General features: G+C 39.0%; 1 pseudogene; it reads right to left on the bottom strand.

The window, feature by feature from the left end:
* Window positions 1-5,148: 5,148 nt before the first annotated feature.
* On the bottom strand, window positions 5,149-5,704 carry LOC137756898 (cytochrome b5-like; annotated as a pseudogene).
* Window positions 5,705-9,744: the final 4,040 nt, after the last annotated feature.

Genomic DNA, 9,744 nt, shown 5'->3' with positions numbered 1-9,744 from the left:
AGTCCAATGTGAGTGTTCCTAATTGTGGAGGGCTCAGGTGGACATTGAAGACACATATCCTTCCATCTCATCCTTCTGCCCTCCCCAGGGCCCTCAGAGTTCCCTCCATTCAGCTGGTAGATAGGGAGATGGACTAAAGTCACTGCTTCTTAACTACTTTGGCTTAAAAATGACACAAAGCAATTCCTCCAAAATTCAATTAAATGTGAGATGTCCTCATCTAGCTGAGAGATGGGGCTGGGAAATACAGTGCCCAGTCACATGGTCCCTCTAGATGTGACAGAGGCTGGAAATGCAGTTCTTGGCTGGATAGCCACTATCCAACAGCAACTCTACAGCATGGAATGGGAGCAGGAAGCTTTGGGAATCATTTAGACATCTTTGCCACAGACAGCTCCACAGACTGATATAAACTTAAGTTCTTCATACAGACTCACAGATATCCTATCATCAACCATTTAATCAAGCAGTTATTTCAGGCTCTTCTGTGGTAGATGCTATGTGGGAGGAAAAGGGAGTATCAGGCATGGTAACTACCCTTAAACGACTTAAAGTATTTGCAGAAGCATCCAGGTAAAAAAGCTAAAATTGAATAAATTATTCAACTGTTTGCCCGTTCCTTGTGCTTGATACTGTGGAAGCATAAAACATATGAATGATTGATTGAAGTTATTCCTGTTTTTCATCTAGATATTTGCAGTCTCTCCACACAGACCCAAATAATTGTACCACTCTGATTAAAACTGGTCCATCAGTTTTGTTAAACTACCAGTAAACTATTTGGTTATTCGGAAAATACAGTCACGCCTTTTGTCTGTAGCTGGAGCAATAGACTTGCGTCCCCTAGTCACTACAGACTAGCCCCCTCATCCCGCCTCAGTATCCTCAGGCCATTCATTTAATCCCAAGGAATAGTTATTAAGGTGCCTAATTTTATTATCTCATGAAAAGAAAAGAATTCCAATTAGTTACATGTAATTTTGCCCCAAGGTTCCAACCTCTTATTCAATTTCTATTGATTGAGGCTTTTTCTTTTTTCCTTCCACACATCCTTTAAGGGTACCTTCTTTATTTTATTCTTTGAGATTGAATTTTGTTAAAAAGGGCAGTGACACACAGGTCAGGTTTGCTTTGTAAAAGCCAAAAGCCGCCTGGCAAAACAATTAGCAAGGGGACTGTGAGAAAGGCTGGAATCCACAGATATAGACAAACATCTGCATTCCTGACATGCCAATCTCATGTTTTGCTGGGGGAAAAAAGTTACACTTCTAATGATGTGAATATGTGAAAATTTTCTTTCTCCTTTAGATCAAGAAAAAGCTGTAATAGGTTTTAAAATAAATAAAGCAGCAGCTACTGCCTGGCCTGCCAATGAAGTCATGGAGAAGTCTACATAAAGAGCCTGGATAATTGAAATCCACAGTTATTTTAAAACCTTAAAAAATTAGCCTGCCAAATTTTCAACCTCCTCCTCTACCCAGCCAAGAGCTGCTCACCAGAAGCAAGACCATCTCCTTTAAATTGCATCTCCTTTGCCTGGCCTTTCAGGCTATGGATTTATGCTAGAAGGAGAGCTTGGAGCTGACTACAAGTCCTAGATCATGGAGAGGCTACCATTGCTACAGCCATATAGTGCTGATCAGATAGAATCAAAATAAAACATCTTAGAGGATTCACTGGACATGGCTTTGTGACTGGCCACACTTCCTCTAGTACAGCCTTAAGCTACTGTGTGGTAGGGAAGAAGGGAGTCACACCAGTCCAGCAGCCAATCTTGTACTTACGTAGAACAGGTGGCCATTTATGGAATGTTCTTTCAGTGTTCCAGGAAGGCCCTTTTGCCCAAACTAACTAGTCTCCCCTATTTCTGTGCTGAAATTCTCTTAACAAAGCCAAGATCTCCCTTTCACAGGTAGAAGTAAAATGAGAATACTAACCCCATGAGAGAGCCGGGAACACTGACGTCCACCAGATCTCTGAATGACGAGATTAAGAGAAAAAGAAGACCTGGGAGCTCAGAGACCATGCTTTTCAGGTTTCCCCTTCAAGCTCATCAATTTGTCTGAGGAAGGAAGTGTAAAAAGAAGATTCAGGTAGTGAGAAAGGCAACCTAGACAAGAACAGCAAGGCCCTAAGATCCTGAAGGGTTGCCAGAGCCAACTCCGATGTTTTCAAGTTTCCTATTTGGCTGAGAATGGATTCACTTTTATTTTTCCTGCTTGGGTTTCAGTGGACATTTTCACTCATGTCTATGTTCAATTCTGGAAAATTCTCAACCACTAAAATCATGCCTCCTTGTTTGGGATTAACAGATACTACTGTATATAAAATAGATAAATAACAAGGACCTACTGTATAGCGCAGGGAACTATATTCAATATCTTGTAATAACCTATAATGGAAAAAATCTGGAAAAGTATATATATATATATATATATATATATATATATATATATATATGAATCACTTTGCTGTACACCTGAAACTAACACAACATTGTAAGTCAACTACACTTCAATTAAAAAATAATAAAATAAAATTATGCCTCTTCATTATCCCTATTTTCTCTTCCTGGAACTCCTATTTGATAAATGTTGTAACTTCTCATTCTATCCTTCATATCTCTTTCATATTTTCTCTGTCTTTAGCTCTCTATCCTGCATTCTCGGTAATATCCTCATTGAGAGATCTCATTGAATGAAATCTCTCATTCAATTCAGTAATTCTCCCTTCAGTGGTATCTAGTCTATTGCTCTATGTATCTGCTGAGGTTTGGTGTTCAATAATATATTTTATAAATTAACTTTATTGAGGTATAAAGTACATGCAATAAAATGCACCCATTTAAGTGTGTGGTTTGATGACAGATGTATATATTCATGTTAACAGTCACTCCAATCAAGATATAGAACATTTCCATCACACCAGAAAGTTCCCTCATGCTCTTTCGCAGTCCACTTCCCTCAAGTCTAAAGCAACCACTAGGGACTTCCCTGGTGGCACAGTGGTTAAGAATCCGTCTGCCAATGCAGGGGACACGGGTTCAATCCCTGGTCCGGGAAGATCCCACGTGCCACGGAGCAACTAAGCCCGTGAGCCACAACTACTGAGCCTACAAGCCACAGCTACTGAGCTCACGTGCCACAACTACTGAGCCCACATGCCTCAAGCCCATGCTCCACAACAAGAGAGGCCACCGCAATGAGAAGCCCGCGCACTGCAACGAAGAGCAGCCCCCACTCGCCACAACTAGAGAAAGCCTGCGCACAGCAACGAAGACTCAACACAGCCACAAAATTAATTAATTAATTAATTTTAAAAAAGATAATTGGAGAATATTAAAAAAATAAAGCAGTTACTAACGTTATTTATATATCATAGATTACTTTTGGCTGATCTAAAATATGATATATATGGAAGCATACAATATGTATTCTTTTGTGTCTGGTTTCTTTTGTTCAGCTTACTGCTTTTGAAATTCACAAGTTACTGACAGTATCAGAAATTTATTCCTTTTTGTTACCAAGTAGTATTCCATTTATGGCTATGCCACAGTTTATCTATTCACTAGTTTATGGACATTTAGATTGCTTCCAACTTTTAGCTATTACAAATAAAGCTGCTATGAGCATTTGTATGCAAGTCTTTGTGTGGACATATGTTTTCATTTCTGTTGTGTAAATACCTCCAAATGGAATTGCTGAATAATAACTAGGTGTATGCTTAACTTCATAAGAAACTGCCAAACTATTTTTAAAAGTGGATGTGCTGCTTTAATATGCACCTGTAATGTAAGAGAGTTCTGGTTGCTCTACAACCTCACCTACATGTGTTTTTGTCGACTGACAAAATTTTTTTTTTAATTTTAATTTTATCCATTCTAGTGGCTGGGATTTGGTATCTCACTGTTACTTTAATTAGCATTTCCCTAGTAACTAATTATTTTAGATACCTTTTCATGTACTTATTGGCCAATTAGCCATTCATATATATTCTTTGATGAAGTGTCTGTTCAAGTCATTTGCCCATTATTTTTGTTGTTGTTCCAGGCTTATGTTTATTAAAATCTAAACAAAGGATTCCTCTGCAAGGTATTTTCCCATGTGATAGAGACAGCTGCCCCACTGCCCGCCTACATTCGCTCTAACTTCCAGTGACAAAAAAGGCAGAGGGTGATACATGTCACTGATTATAAAAATCTATGCTCTGTAATTTAAACAAATTCCTTTCCAATGTGTTTAGTTATTTCTGAAGAACTCCATGGCTCATCAGTTGGCTAGCAGGCCAATGGACAATCATCGTTAACTACAAAGTACTTTGAGTCTATAAACTCATCTCTCAAGTTTCGACATTTAAAGAAAAAGCACTGCACAGAGAATAATAAACAAAGACGGGATGACTGAATCAGTCCACACCAGAGTTCTTCATGGCCCATCACCAGAGCTAAATTTCTTCAAAAATCAGATTCCAAATGTCCCACAATCTCTTTCAAATGTGTGTTTTTACAGATTAGGGAATCAACATTTCTTTATAGGAGCACGTAAACAGTTTTCACCTCTGAAGGAGGAGTCTGTAAAACCTGAGAAGCTGTATAACTGAGAATCTCTTCGGAATGACATGTTTACGCTGAGAGAAGGGACAGTGGTAATGTTCTCTCATGGTTCACAGACTTTTGTTGATGTTGCTGGTGTTTTTAATCAAAGAAAAGATGGAGTATCTTTTCTAGGTCTTGCAGGCCACTTTCTCTTTTTATCATCTATATGATTGTTCAAGTAGAACAATTATTAGAAATCTTTAAACTATTATTTCTGGACCTTCCTTAATTTCCTTGAAAAAAAAACTACACTGGAAACATGCAATACCTAATTATTCAATTAGATGAAGCAGCACAAGAAGAGATCCAAGGACGTCCCTGCTCCCATCAGACAGACAACTTGGATCTGAAAGATTAACACATTAAATGACCGCCAAATAATCAGATTCCAAACATTACAGACAATTACATATCAAATAGCCAAACATGGTGGTATATTTTAAAAGATTGTGCCCACAGTAAGCAAATGACATAGTGATGGAACATCAAAACAAAGCTGATGAATAAAGAGGCACACTCTAAAAATTCAGGAGTAGAAAGAACAGTTCTTTTTGGTTTGTTTTGTGTCTAATGTAGGAGGAAAGGAAAACAGGTGTATTCAAATCATTTTCAGGTGAAGGGTTCTGTCAGCTGAAGCAGTTAACGGTGGCTTCTTTCTCCCAGGACCAAAGCAGTCTTTTCTTCCATTGGCTTCTGAGAATGTGTTTAGTGTTCCGATGTGTAGAAGTGATACATCAGGGCTACAGCCAGTGCTGAGACGGCTGGGATCACTCAGTTGGTCCACCAGCTGGAATTAGAATCAATAGTAGTAATAAGAGTTTCCGAAGGCTTGGTTATCTTTGACCTGTCATCCGGATGCAGCTCCCCAGTGATAAACGTTTTGGACAATTCTCGAGCATGCGTAGAGTGTCCGACATCCTCAAAGTTTTAAGTAACATCATCTCCAGCTTGTTCCCTTAAGACTTCTTCCCCACCAGGGTGCTCCTCCAAAAATTTGGTCAAATTGTACGCCTTGTAAGGCAGGATCAGCCAGGTGCTCTTGCTGTGGTTGTGCTTCTGGATCTCTTCCACGGTGTAGTACTTCACGGCTTTGTCGGACTCCTCGGCCATTTCGGAACACAGCGAGCCTCAGGCCCTAAAGGGAGCAGCGGAGCCGGGCAGAGTACAGCGGGCGTCTCCGCGAACTTGCCCTGGGACATTCCCCGCGGCCCGGCTCTGCGCCTGGGCAGGAAGGCAGGCCCATTTGCCCATTTTTTCAAAACTGAGTTGTTTATGGCTTCTTAGTATAAAATTAGAAATGAAAAAGGAGAAGTTACAATAGGCACCTCAGAAATACAAAGCATCCTAAGAGACTACTACAAGCAACTCTAGGCCAATAAATGGACAACCTGGAAGAAATGGACAAATTCTTAGAAAGGTATAACCTCCCAAGACTGAACAGGGAAGAAACAGAAAATATGAACAGAACAATCACAAGTAATGAAATTGAAACTGTGATTTAAGATCTTCCAACAAACAAAAGTCCAGGACCAGATGGCTTCACAGGTGAATTCTATCAAACATTTAGAGAAGAGCTAACACCCATCCTTCTCAAACTCTTCCACAAAATTGCAGAGGAAGGAACACCCCCAAACTCATTCTATGAGGCCACCATCACCCTGATACCAAAACCAGACAAAGACACTGCACAAAAAGAAAATTACAGACCAATATCACTGATGAATATAGATGCAAAAATCCTCAACAAAATACTAGCAAACAGACTCCAACAACACATTAAAAGGATCATACACCACGATCAAGTGGGATTTATCCCAGGGATGCAAGGATTCTTCAATATACGCAAATCAATCAACGTGATACACCATGTTAACAAATTGAAGAATAAAAACCATATGATCATCTCAATAGATGCAGAAAAAGCTTTTGACAAAATTCAGCACCCATTTCTGATAAAAAAACTCTCCAGAAAGTGGGCATAGAGGGAACCTACCTCAACATAATAAAGGCCATATACGACAAACCCACAGCAAACATCATTCTCAATGGTGAAAAACTGAAAGCATTTCCTCTAAGATCAGGAACGAGACAAGGATGTCCACTCTCACCACTATTATTCAACATAGTTCTGGAAGCCCTAGCCACGGCAATCAGAGAAGAAAAAGAAATAAAAGGAATACAAATTGGAAAAGAAGAAGTAAAACTGTCACTGTTTGCGGATGACATGATACTATACATAGAGAATCCTAAAACTGCCACCAGAAAACTGCTAGAGCTAATTAATGACTATGGTAAAGTCGCAGGATACAAAATTAATGCACAGAAATCTCTTGCATCCCTATACACTCATGATGAAAAATCTGAAAGAGAAATTATGGAAACACTCCCATTTACCATTACGACAAAAAGAATAAAATACCTAGGAATAAACCTACCTAGGGAGACAAAAGACCTGTATGCAGAAAACTATAAGACACTGATGAAAGAAATTAAAGATGATACCAACAGATGGAGAGATATACCATGCTCTTGGATTGGAAGAATCAACATTGTGAAAATGAGTATACTACCCAAAGCAATCTACAGATTCAATGCAATCCCTATCAAATTACCAATGGCATTTTTTACGGAGCTAGAACAAATCATCTTAAAATTTGTATGGAGACACAAAAGACCCCGAATAGCCAAAGCAGTCTTGAGGGAAAAAAACAGAGCTGGAGGAATCAGACTCCCTGACTTCAGACGATACTACAAAGCTACAGTCATCAAGACAATATGGTACTGGCACAAAAACAGAAACATAGATCAATGGAAGAAGATAGAAAGCCCAGAGATAAACCCATGCACCTATGGTCAACTAATCTATGACAAAGGAGGCAAGGATATACAATGGAGAAAAGACAATCTCTTCAATAAGTGGTGCTGGGAAAACTAGACAGCTACATGTAAAAGAATGAAATTAGAGCATTCCCTAACACCATACACAAAAATAAACTCAAAATGGATTAGAGACCTAAATGTAAGACCAGGCACTATAAAACTCTTAGAGGGGGCTTCCCTGGTGGTGCAGTGGTTGAGAATCTGCCTGCCAGTGCAGGGGACACGGGTTCAAGCCCTGGTCTGGGAGGATCCCACATGCCTTGGAGCAACTAGGCCCGCGAGCCACAATTACTGAGCCTGCGCGTCTGGAGCCTGTGCTCCGCAACAAGAGAGGCCACGATGGTGAGGGGCCCGCGCACCACGATGAGGAGTGGCCCCCACTTGCCGCAACTGGAGAAAGCCCTCACACAGAAACGAAGACCCAACACAGCCATAAATAAATAAATAAATAAATAAATAACAGCATTGAATTAAAAAAAAAAAGTTCAGAGATATTAAAAAAAAAAAAACTCTTAGAGGAAAACATAGGAAGAACACCCTTTGACATGAATCACAGCAAGATCTTTTTTGATCCACCTCTTAGAGTAATGGAAATAAAAACAAAAATAAACAAGTGGGACCTAATGAAACTTCAAAGCTTTTGCACAGCAAAGGAAAGCATAAACAAGATGAAAAGACAACCCTCAGAATGGGAGAAAATATTTGCAAACGAATCAACGGACAAAGGATTAATCTCCCAAATATATAAACAGCTCATGCAGCTCAATATTGAAAAAACAAACAACCCAATCCAAAAATGGGCAGAAGACCTAAATAGACATTTCTCCAAAGAAGACATACAGATGGCCAAGAAGCACATGGAAAGCTGCTCAACATCACTAATCATTAGAGAAATGCAAATCAAAACTACAGTGAGGTATCACCTCACACCAGTTAGAATGGGCATCATCAGAAAATCTACAAACAACAAATGCTGGAGAGGGTGTGGAGAAAAGGGAACCCTCTTGCACTGTTGGTGGGAATGTAACTTGATACAGCCACTATGGAGAACAGTATGGAGTTCCTTAAAAAACTAAAAATAGAATTAGCATATGACCCAGCAATCCCACTACTGGGCGTATACCCAGAGAAAACCATGATTCAAAAAGACACATGCACCCGAATGTTCACTGCAGCACTATTTACAATAGCCAGGTCACGGAAGCAACCTAAATGCCCATTGACAGACGAATGGATAAAGAAGATGTGGTACATGTATGCAATGGAATATTACTCAGCCATAAAAAGGAACGAAACTCGGTCATTTGTAGAGACGTGGATGGATCTAGAGAGTGTCATACAGAGTGAAGTAAGTCAGAAAGAGAAAAACAAATATCATATATTAACGCATATATGTGGAACCTAGAAAAATGGTACAGATGAACCGGTTTGCAGGGCAGAAATTGAGACGCAGATGTAGAGAACAAACGTATGGACACCAAAGGGGGAAAGCGGTGGGGGGGTGGGGGTGGGGGTGTGATGAATTGGGCAATTGGGATTGACACGTATACACTGATGTGTATAAAATTGATGACTAATAAGGACCTACTGTATAAAATAAATAAATACATAAATAAAATTTTAAAAAATAAAAATTGAGTTGTTTATGGCTTCTTAGTATTTAATTACGAGTTCTTTATAATACTGAATAAAGATTTTTTTGCATTTCATTTTATTTTATTTTCACCCACACTGTATTTTATTTTTACAACAGATAAATAAACTGACACCAAGCATTGTAAATGGATGACCACAACAAAAGCAACAGTGATTGCAATTACCAAACACGAAACACACTCATACTATGTCATAGTATTGACATTCAGTCCAGTAATCCTCCACTGTAATAGGTCCTTTACTTTGCAGTGAAAATTGATTTGTATATTTTTTTGCTCCTGAGTCCTTGTGGGATTTTTTTTTTATTCAAACAGAAAGTCACAAAAATTATAATCATCCTCATCAGTTCACTCAGTCCCATGTAATTAATTTTTTTTTCATCTTGATCTTCTGTTAGCACTTTTATGAATTCATCAGTTTTCCATTAGAGTTCTGAAAATGCTTATTCATTCAGTTCAGCAGTATAGTCAGTTACCAGAAACCTGTACTTGTCAGAGTCTTTTCCATGAATTCCTTGTAGATGAAACCTTTTTATAGGAACATTTTTGCAAGAGCATCAGAGTACACCCAGAACTGTCTGTAAATGACAAAAGACTGTTAAGAACGTTTTCTCC

Source organism: Eschrichtius robustus, chromosome X, assembly GCF_028021215.1.
Source record: "Eschrichtius robustus isolate mEscRob2 chromosome X, mEscRob2.pri, whole genome shotgun sequence".
In the NCBI taxonomy this organism is placed as follows: Eukaryota; Metazoa; Chordata; class Mammalia; order Artiodactyla; family Eschrichtiidae; genus Eschrichtius; species Eschrichtius robustus.
The sequence above is the reverse complement of the archived record's forward strand: the minus strand, read 5'-3'. Positions and strand labels throughout refer to the sequence as shown.